Below are 12,088 nucleotides of genomic sequence, written 5' to 3'. Positions count from 1 at the left end.
TACAAAAGGCTAAGATTTTGCTTGGAAATCAAACTGAAGTAAAATGGAGGAGTGAAATTGTATAGAAAATATAAGATTTTTCTCGATTTCAGTCTTAAATGTCAAATCAAAAGATTAAAATGCTATATATTTTACCTGTTTAGAAAAACATGACTTCTCTGTTGGGCCTTTCATCAACTGTCTCTGCCGAGAGAAAGAAAGTATTTGGCAGTGGCATGGGCTAAATGAAAGCGCACTGTTCTGCCATGGCTATTATTTAGCTCGATTTTGATATATGTAATTAGTAGGGTGGGGGAATGAATTTTTGAACCGAAATAGAATCTAATTGATTGAATCAATTTAATCAAGATCATCCTAGTCCCGCCTATTAAATAACTAGTCGCTTTGGCCGAGTGGTTAAGGCGTGTGCCTGCTAAGTACATGGGAATTTCCCGCGTGAATTCGAATCTCTCAGGCGACGGTTTATTTTGGTTTAGGCATTCTATCGAACATCTTCCATACATATCCCTTTGGAAGGGATATCCAACGTATAAAATGAGGGCTAGGACTTTGCTATGAACTCGAATTTAGAGTGAAACGGAAAGCTGAAATTGTATGGAAAATCTAAAAACCATTTTCAATTTTTTGGGTTCTCACCAAAATTTCGAAGATTTCGATTTCAGTATTAAATGTGAAATTAAAAGAACAAAAAAATTAAATGTGAAAATCTTTGAATGAGATGTAGCCATTGCAGCATTGAATTTCTCCCAGGAAACAAACAACTTCCAATTCTAACAATCAATTTTTCTTAGTAAAAAAATTTATCCTCCTCGTGCAAGTGTCCAACAGCTATCATTTTTTTGGGTTATTCAGTCCTCAAGTAAACAAGTTCCTAGGATAGCTAGCATCATAGCGAAGATGTTTATGCTTTTCTACGGCATATTGGCTATGTAGATACTATAAACTGGTTCCTGAAACAGAAACCCAAGCAGGGGATGTAGCTCAGATGGTAGAGCCCTCGCTTAGCATGTTAGAGGAACGGGGATCGATACCCCCGCTTTTCCAATTTTTCCACTGCTATGAAATTTTCCAAGGAAAAACAACTGTCAATTCTAACAATCAATTTTTCTTAGTAAAAAAATTACCTTCCTCCTGCAAGGGTCCAACAACTATCATTTTTTGGGGTTATTCAGTCCTCAAGTAAACAGCTTGTCCATGCTACAAGTATGCAAACCCCATGCAGATTAAATTCTAATTGCAACATTCATCCTAAAATATCCAAAATAGTGGCTTTTAAGCTTTACATACGAATTATAAGACTAGCAGCAAGTGTTGGGCAATTAGATTAATATAAGTCCACCAAATGACCGAGTGCAAAAACATATAGAGACACTAATGTTTCACCAGAACTGATGATGCAATTAGTAAAATGTTGATTTTTTTAACGGAAAAAAAACTGAATTAGGTGAATCAATTTAATCAAGAATCGATATATAATTTTATTCATGGCTTCCAAACAGCTAGTCGCTTTGGCCGAGTGGTTAATGCGTGTGCCTGCAAAGTACATGGGATTATCCGCAAGAGTTCGAATTTCTCAGGCGACGCTATGTTTTGGTTTAGGCATTCTATCGAACATCTTCCTTACATATTATTTCTGGCACCTTGTACATTCTGATGAACATAAAAGGCAATCAACTAATTAAAAGGGACAAATGTCATTAACCAACATACAAAATAAGGCTAATACTTTGCTTGGAAGTCAAATTGAGATTGAATATGGAAAAAAAATCTAAAATCGTTTTCAAAATTTGAGTTTTTTTTCCCTAATAATTTCTATATAGGGGAGGGAAGGGAAATTTTGTTCCTAATGAATACTGAACCTTGAAATCAACTGTATATAGGTTCAATTTGACAGCACCGACGCTTTTGATTCCGTTACCTCCTCTGCTTCCACCGCCGGCTCTCTCTCCCTCACTCGGGCCATCACTCGCCTCTGTCAGCTCCCTTGGCAAGTCAACTTCATCCATATCTGTCGTGAGGCAAATTTCGCAGCAGACTCCCTTGCTAAACTTTCTTGCACTCCTGACGGCCAGGTCCAAACCTTTGCTGAAGCTCACCCTTACTTTATCACGACTCTTAATAGAGACATTCTTGGTCCTCCTTATTTGAGGAACCATACAATATGATGTAAAGATTTTGCCTTCCCTCTATTCAAAAAAAAAGAAAAAGAAAAAGATGAAGAATGTAAGAGATTTTAACTCACTACTTAGAAGATTAAGAGAGGTGTCGATCTAAGATAATTTTGATTATAATTATAAAAGAATATCTCTTCCACATATAAATGTATAATAATAAGCCTTGGTAATTCAAATATTTGTTTTCACCTCATAAAAGTATTTAAGATATTTTATATAAATATTATATAACCTGACATGCAAATAATCTGTATTATAAATTCTAATATATCCTGTGTTTTTCCTTCGCTTTAACATACGTTTATTTTTTCAGTTTAGTATATAATTTTTTTTTAATTTAATGTTTAACATTTTATTTCGTAACTCAAATAGATCACGTCGTGACGAACAGTTAAATTTAACCGTTAACTCATTAAAAATATCACGTGGTATAATTTTTAATACTAAAAATAATTTTACAAATAAAAATAAATTAAAATGAAAAAAATGTTTTAATGGGGAAAGGCTGGTCGAAGGAACCAGAACCCCCTTCCCCCATTTTTTGGACGCCCTCCAATCAGGTATCTCCGACCGCCGTGGAGGTGCCCCGTCGCCGCTAACGGCCTCAGCAACGACTCGCGACCCAACGTAGCTACCTTTCTGGTGTCACGCCTGTTTCTGATTCTGTGGCATTGTTTTCCAATTTTTCTGGGCATTCTAGTGTTCGTCGTTCTCGTTTCAATGGGGTGTGTGATTTTTGCAAGGTCAAGGGTCATAAGAAGGATTAGCGTTATAGGCTTATCGGGTTTCCTCCTAATTTTAAGTTCACCATACGTAAGGGTTCTCAGGTGGCTTTTACAATCAACTCTGACACTGTGAATGATTCTGTTCTGGGTTCTCCTTTGTCTTCATCCTCAGTTCCTCGTGTTGCTCCTGTGCTCACTGCTGAACAGTATACCCAGTTGTTGGGTCTTGTACATAAGGAACCCCCAATTGAGACTGCTGCGAATTTAGCAGGTATGGTTTTTGGACAATTACTTGTTTCTGCTCCCATCACTTGGATTTTGGACACTGGTGCAACAAATCATATGGTATGTGTTTTTTAAAGCTTGAGCAATCCTATTCCATGTGCTTCTCCATCTCGTTTTGTTCACTTGCCCAATGGTAAAACAACCCCAATATCACATATTGGCTCGGTAGTTTTTTATTTTGGTATCACTCTTCAAAATGTTTTGTTTGTCCCTCACTTTAAAAACAATTTGCTTTCTGTTTCAAAGTAAACCCTTGAGTTGTATTGCTCTGTTATTTTTTATCCTGACCGTTTGAAAGTTCGATGGTTGCGACTCTACCACGAACGGCGGTGGACATTGAAAGTCCAAATAGTTTCCTTGCGATTAAGCTCGTAGGTGATCGATTTATGGTGTACACCACCACTGGTCAGAGAAGGGTGGTTCGGTGACGGGTTAAAGGTTAATAGGTTGAAATGAATGTTTTCAAAGTTTTGAAATTATTTCAAAAAATTAAAATATATATATATATATATAATTTTATTTTTTAAATTTTTTAAAATTACCAGATTGTAACACGTGTCACTTAACGGATAAAATTAACATTTCGTCACGACGTGACCCATTTTGAGTAACGAAATGAAACATTAGACACCAAATTAAAACAAAAAAAACTTTAAACATTGAATTAAACAAATAAAGATATGTTGAACGCTTTTGTATATTTAAGACTTTTTTCCTTTTATATCGCATTTGCGTCTTATCCAACATTAACAAGTGTATACGCAATAATAAAATCCAAATTGGAAATGGATAATATATTTTATATTGAGTGAATAGAATCAATAAAATAATTAAAAATAGATAAATTTAAAATTCGATGAAAGCTTTTTACAAGAAAATAAAAATTTATACAAGAGTAGTATCGGTATTACTGTTATAAATAGTACCGGTACTACATATAGTATCGATACCACATTCTTTTTTATCAAACCAAAGGGTAGTATCGGTATTCATCGATACCAATAAATAATATCAGTATTGATATTGCAATATCAGTATTACTATGCTTAAAATGAATTTTTGACTCGATTGAAGTTTGAAATCCTTAGAAAATTTTGTTCCAAAATTATTTTCAATATATGACTCAAATTTTCAAGAAAATAAGGAGTAAAATGGAGTTTTTTACTTTAAAAAAATTTATATATTCAAATGATCGAATTAAATATAATATTAAAATTTCTTTAAAATATTAGTTACTTTTGATATATCAAAACATCAAAGTATGTTTAACATTTTAAGTAGGAGTAAATAAAAATTGATTCAATTTAAAAGAATTGAACTTTTTGATTTTACTTGATTCGTAATTTTATAATTTTGACTCGAAATTTTTTTAAATTAGAGTTGAGTTATAAAATAGAATTCAAATAACTCGAAATCTAGTTAATCTGAAGTAAGTATAAGCATAAGGCAATATTTGTTCAAAGATAACTCTCAACCATTTGATATTGAACGATCACATCCCATGTATTTACAGTGCTTGAACTCGAAACCTAAGACGATATTTAGAAAAATATTATACTCTAGATTATAAATTAACCTGTCATTAATTGGTTAAAGCATATCACAATATTTTTCTATGATTTGTTTCAACTTGACCCATCAACATACATAAATATGATCGACTTCTTCTTCTAAATTTATGTAAAAGTAGTATGAATCAATAAAAACAAGTTCCTAGGACAGCATCATAGCGAATATGTTTTTGCTTTTCTACGATATTGATTATTTATACATTATATATTTTAGAGCGCTCGCTTAGCATGCGAGAGGTACGGGGATCGATACCCCGCATCTCCACTTTTTTCTACTTTTTCTTCTACTTTAGAAAACTCAACAAATGAATAAAAAATATACTCAGAAACTTATCAAACATCTCCATTGCTGCTTGCACAACATAAACTGAGATATAAAGTTTTAGTTCAAATTACACTATAAGTCGCTAAAAAACTCAACTTTGTTCAAATCCAATGTTTTTAAAAAGTTGTGTTCGAATATGGCACTGTTTTCTTCTGGTACATTCAGAACCTGCATGCTCGCGACATCACTGCCTCTAGGCGACAATGTTGACAAATATCTATTAGAGGCTGGAACGGTAGGAATTTCCAAAGTTTCCCTGACAGTCGATTTCTGTGAGCAATAGTTCTCATGTTCAACATCTTTGTGGTGCAGTTTCAGGTTCTGTCGGTTTCTGCGAGCCATCATTTTCGGCTTTTTTACCCCACTGACACCGTTTGTTTTTATTTTTACTTTTCTAACACCGTTCCACCAATATTTCCAAAACTAGCACCCTTTCTGCTGAGTTGGCAAAGGCGCGTCCCCGGGGGCGCGCTTTACCCGGTTTTTTCGCTGAGTTGGATGCCACGTGTGAAAGGCGCGTCCCCGGGGACGCGCCTTTGCCAACTCAGCAGACACGTATTTTATTTTATAATAAATAGTTTATTTTGATTATTATTATAAATTAATAATATATTATGTAAAATGTTTCGATTATAATGTAAGAATTATCAAGTTTCGAGTATTTTTGATTTTGATTATCGATCTATTAATTTTATCAGTTAATTATTTAAATGTTATCAATCTAGTCATCTCATATCAATATTTAACGAAAATATTGATGCATAAGTTAATAAATTAGTATAATTACATATTTAATCTTCAAGACTTACATATTTTATAAAATTAGTCTTATTGAAAATTTAATTTAATAAATTTAATCCTCCAATCAGAACATGAAATGTGTCATCGTATACATAAATTTTTTAATAACTTTTAATTTGTTTAATTTAATATTTTCTCTACTTAGAAGGTGGAATTATTATTATATTTTAAAAAAATTATAACTAATAATATTAAATATTATATTAAATAAATATATTAAATATATTATGTATTTAAAAGTTAAAAAAAATTATTTAGGTGTACATACATTGACAAATTATATAAATGCAATAACATTAAATTATTAGAAATAAAAACATTCATTTAAAAACTTTAATTACATAAGAGTTAACGGTTATATGATGATAACAGAGCTGGACATTTTTTTCTATTGTGCCCGATGTTTCTACAATGCCCACATCGTTTTTGTTCTGTTGACTTCTCCCGAATATCCATATCACAATGTATTCTAGTAGATTTTGGACGACCTGAGTCCCTCAATAGCAATGGATCTGGGACAATTGTAAGCCAAGTTTGAATCTCATTTGGGTCTCTTTCGTTTCCTATGGGCGGAAACTCAAATTCATATACCTTGAAAACTTGTGAAATTTGGTATACGGGATCAACATAATTTTTGTAGTCCAAATGCGAATGTGAGCAAGCAGCAATGACATGAGAGCATGGATATTTGAGTGCTTGAAAGAAACCACAATCGCACCACCTCTCTTGCTATTAATGATGTGAAATCATTACAGATAAGTTGTGTCGGGCTATCAACTTGATCAGTTTGATATGCAAAAAAATATTAGCAAAAAAATATTAGCATAAAAAAATATCAACATTAATTATAAAAAATATTACCATATCGCTAAAATGTCTGGAGATATGATCAATATCCAATCGCAACAGCATTTCGTTTTCCATTATAACTGTAGACAAAACAATATAATTAGCAAAAAAAATTAATAATTCTAAATAAATAATAATTATATAAATATTATTTAATAAAAATAATATTACATAAATATTTAATATAAAAAATAACTATTTAAAAAAATACTAACATAAAAATAAATTTCTTACCACTAATAACAAATTTAAAACTCAATAGTTGGAGAATTTGAGTTATATAAGAGAGGAGAAGATGATTTGGTGTGAAGAATGAGTGAGGGTTGAGGGGGTTTATATAGGGGAGGAGGAGGGGTAGTTAGGAAAAACGGATGGGGGCATTTATGACATTTAATGGAAGGCGCGTCCCCGGGGATGCGCCTTCCACACGTGTCTGCTGATATGGCAAAGGCGCGTCCCCGGGGACGCGCCTTTCACACGTGGCATCCAACTCAGCGAAAACACGGGTAAAGCGCGTCCCCGGGGACGCGCCTTTGCCAACTCAGCAGAAAGGGTGCTAGTTTTGGAAATATTAGTCGAACGGTGTTAGAAAAGTAAAAATAAAAATAAACGGTGTCAGTGGGGTAAAAAAGCCATCATTTTCTTGTGTAACATCTTGTGGTGCAGTTTCATGTTCTACTTTAAATTCGATTTTGACATCCTATTTGTTGTTTCAAAACAGCTAGTCGCTTTGGGAGTGGTTAAGGCGTGTGCCTGCTAAGTACATGGGTTTATCCCGCGAGAGTTCGAATCTCTCAGGCGACGCTATAATTTGGTTTAGGCATTTTATCGAACATCTTCCATACTTAATATTTCCTCAGGATGGGCCATATCCTGAAAACCGTCTGATGAACAAAAAAGGGCAATAACTAATTAAAAGGGATAAATTTTATTAACCAAACTTTGCTTGAAAGTAAATATAGAAAATCTAAATTCGTTTTCAAAATTTTGGGTTCTAATTATAAAAAAATATATTCTTTCACATATAAATGTATAATTTTAATAAAAAAATAAGTATTAAAATTATATCCTTATTAATTTTATGTATCTAAAATCGTTTTAGTCAATGTAGGTGCATAGCGTTTCCCGTTATTATTTCAAGTGTCTAACCGTTAAAAATCTATTAAAAATTAATCAAACAATCATTATTTGAGACGTGACTACTGATTAGATTTCTTTTGTTTTTTTAAAAAAATTAATAAATGTAAAATATATATATATTTTTTCTATTTTATACAAAACATCTCAAAATTAATAAAACTTTAATCCTCAAACCTCTAAAATCTTTTTTAATTAAGTTTAGGAATTTATGGGATTTAAGCAATGATAGAGGATGATCGACAATGGAAATGTTGTAATGAGTGGGGGAGGGTTTGCCAGTGGTGGTAGAGGTAGAGGTCGGTGAAAGGAAGAGATTAAGAGTTTAAGTATTTGAGATTTAGAGAGATTTAGATTTAGAGATTTATGAGATTTGATAGTGTTGGTCCGACGACGGTGACGATATCCAAAAGGGATTAATATTTTAGGTATTTGAAATTTAGGGATTTAGGGGATCTTGACGACAACAAGGGGATACAAGATAGTGGTGGTCTAGTGAATGTTCGATGACAAAGAAGGGATTAAGGATTTTAGGATTGCTTGGATTTTAGAGAAATTTGAGGTTTTTAAACAAAAATTAGTAAGTTAAGTTTTCTAAAATTACATTTTTAATATTTTATAAACGCAACATGTGTCGTGTTTTGAGTGATTGTTGTATTTTTCTAACGTTTATGACAAACTATATACTTAAAATAATAATGGTGAAAGCTTTAAATATCTAACTTGATCCAAAAACTTTAAACACCTAAAATTAATAAAATGCAGAATTTAAACACTTATTTTTAAATAAATATATAATATCAACGTTTATTATGAAATGGTTAAAATTCTTCGAATTAATATTACCTCATATTGTAGATTTTAATCTATCAACGTTGTTCTATTTATATAGCATTTGCTTCTTATCCAACATTAATAAGTGTGCATGCAATAATAAAATCCAAATTGGAAATGGATAATATTGTTTTAAGATGTTTTCAAATTAAGATTATTTTTCTCGGAGAATCGAATCTGGAGCAAAAATTTAAACTTATTAAAGACTTCCAGCTCTGAACATAATACATTTTTGTTCTTTAATTAAATAGTTCAACGGATAATTTTTTTTTTTGGTTTAGTATATGTTTAGTGGGGGGGGGGGATCTGTAAAGGGGAAAAAATGAGCATGTGGGCTTGAAGATAAAGTATATATTAATATAAAGATTATTACTTGTAAATAAATTATTTGGATTAAATTAAAGTAAGTAATTAAATCTATAATTTATATATTATATTTGGACTAAAAATTGTGGGGGAACGAAAAAGAGAAAACCTAAAGTTTGGAATGAAAAGGCTAAAATGGCAACCTTAATGTACTGTTAATGAAATTCTCTATCAGAAATATTATTATTTTTTTAATATTTCTGATAAGATACTACCTAAAAAATTATTATTTTTTATCGAAAATGTTATTATCGCTAACTAATTTCCGGTAGAACTCAATATTAATATTTCTAATAAAAAAAATAATGTTTTAGATAATACTTTACTGAAAATGTTAAATATTTTAGGTAATGCTCAATATTAACATTTTCGGTAGAAAAAAATAATTTTTTAAGTAGCGCTTCATCTAAAATATTAAAATAATAATAATAATTCTAATAACATCTTTTTTTAGCCGTATATTAATATTGTCATAATTAAATTATCTAAAAAAAATAGGGAAAAAGAGAGAAAAGCAATAGGGAAAAAGAAAGAAAAGCAAAAGCTAAAGTATTGTCTTGTCCAATTACAGTGTTTTCAATAATGGTAGGCAATCAAACCAATTGCCCACGTTTCTTCTTATCATCTTGCATGGTAGGTTCCTGGAAAAATATATATAAAGATGAATTATATTTAATGTATGTATATAGATTTTAAATAATATATCGTAATTTTATTTATTTATAATGCATAAAATTGTATATTATCAATACATTAAATAAAAATTTATAATCAAGAGTATGTATTATTAAATCTTGAATTTCCTTAATTTTTACATTAAATTTGAAAATTTTATTTATTATTGATTAATTTTAAGCTGCATGAATAGTATAATATTAATTATCAAGTTTTGTTTCATAAATATTAGTCGTGGAAAATTGTTAGTGGATTTTTCTTTATTTCCAACTATTGATATACATGGACGAAGATAAGTGGGAGGGACTTTTGTCCTTTTATTAAAAATTTATTAAATAACATTTTAAGTTTCTGGTTATTTACATTTAAATAAATGTTTTTTTTATTTTTTTTATTTTAATTACATATTTAATAAATTTGTATTATTTAAATATTAATAGTTTATATATTTTAATATTTAATTTTAATTCCGTTTATAAATAATTAAATATATATAATCATAAAGAAAATATGAAAATGAAGTTAAGTTTTGTGGAAAATAAATTATAGGAAAAGTATAATATGGTAGTCTGTCTTATTATGCATAATTACAATCTTTTCCACGTCAGATTTGACCAAACTTCCTCAAACAACGTTATCTACAATTGTCTATTCTAAAAGAATTTTAAGACAAATAAAATAAATATATGAATTTATACGTTTAAAAAGAATAAAAAAAATTATATTAAATTGTTTAAGAGCATGGATTTTTTTTAATATTCTTATGATAATTTCGTGGAAAATAAATACTAAGAAAAGTATAATATGATACAATTGACAATTCTAAAAAAATTCCTGCGAAATAATATATATAATTATACTCAAATTATAAGTATTATTCTTTAATAAAAAATTATTAATATTTTCTTGAACTTCTGAATTACATCGATATTGTCAGTTGATCGGCATAAATGATTTGTTGATCATTATATGTTGATATGACTATCCTGGCTTAACTGATGTTAATTTATTGATTATAGTACATTAAATCATTAAATTAACTTATAATAATCCAAGCATCTCATAGATTGTCGCTTAGGAATTAGCTGTCTTTTTTGGAAGAGGCGACATTTGTCATGTTGTACGCCTGTTCCAAAGAACATTTGTCATATTGTAGCTCAAAGTTAAAAACAATTAAATTTAACGAGTTTAACAAAAAATTTATATAATAATTTAGCAATGATTTAATTAACTAATTAAATTATAGAATAAATTATTAGATTTTATTAAAAATTATAATTATATAACGATGTGCCAATGATTAAATCATAAATTCAGGATAGTAGAGAGTTCAAAATTATAATTTGATTTTTATACAAATGAAAGCCGGTAATTTGATTAAAAAGTATAAAAAATTAAAATCACAATAAAGGTTTACGAATATAAGTGTAAACTAAATACATAATTAGGATATTTAATATAATCGCTAATACAAGAAACTAATTATTTGAGGTCATAAAAGAACCATACAAGGATAAAGTTAAAAACCTGTCCAAAAATTTAAACAAAAATATAGATATAAATAGATCTAATTGCATGGATAAAATATCACAATAGATGATTAAACTATTTAAAGATGACCGACAATCGAAAATACAGTTGATCATTGTGATAAAACTATATCCGAACATAAATAGTGTATCCAAATTTAATCTAATGATCCAAAGTAGAGAATATCAATATAATAACAAAATAAGAATCATCTGATCAATTGAGGCGACGTCAAATTCAACCCTGAAAAATAAAACAAAGAGAACAAATCAAATAACTGACAAAAGAATCAAAAATGTGTCAAAAGATAAAAAAATATTATAAAGATAAAAAATATGTTATAAATATAAAATTATAAAAAATATGTTATAAAGATAAAATTATTAAAAAATTAAAAAATAGAGACGTGGTTTTAAAAATAAAAATAAATAAATACTGACTATCAATAACCATGATTAAAACTAAAACCTCCGTCGGTCAATAAAGATGAATGAAAAAAAAAGTAAAATGTCTCGCGAAATCTCTGCCACGTGGACCCAAACCACGTGTTTGAGTTAAAAAAGAAATTCTCTGCCACGTGGACCCCAACCACCATGGCCGCCCGCCCGCCCGCCAGCCGCCAGCCACCGACGTTTAAAAACTGCAGAATTTGAGCAAGTTGAGTGTGATATCGTAAATCCAAATCTTCAAGGAATCATTCCGTACGGTTTCTTCCTAATCCTTTTATCGTAAATGAATCAGACCACTAAGAATTTTTCATTTTAATTTCATTGTTTCGAAAATATATTTATATTTTATATTGTTGAAAATATCACT

General features: G+C 29.9%; 1 non-coding gene across 1 annotated transcript; it reads left to right on the top strand.

Moving 5' to 3' along the window:
- The first annotated feature begins 378 nt into the window (after positions 1-378).
- On the top strand, positions 379-460 carry TRNAS-GCU. The gene has a single exon. It is a non-coding gene; the product is annotated as a tRNA-Ser (tRNA).
- Positions 461-12,088: the final 11,628 nt, after the last annotated feature.

This window comes from Hibiscus syriacus, unplaced genomic scaffold, assembly GCF_006381635.1.
Source record: "Hibiscus syriacus cultivar Baekdansim isolate YM2019G1 unplaced genomic scaffold, ASM638163v2 tig00003041_pilon, whole genome shotgun sequence".
In the NCBI taxonomy this organism is placed as follows: domain Eukaryota; kingdom Viridiplantae; phylum Streptophyta; class Magnoliopsida; order Malvales; family Malvaceae; genus Hibiscus; species Hibiscus syriacus.
This window is presented reverse-complemented; position numbering and strand designations above follow the sequence as displayed.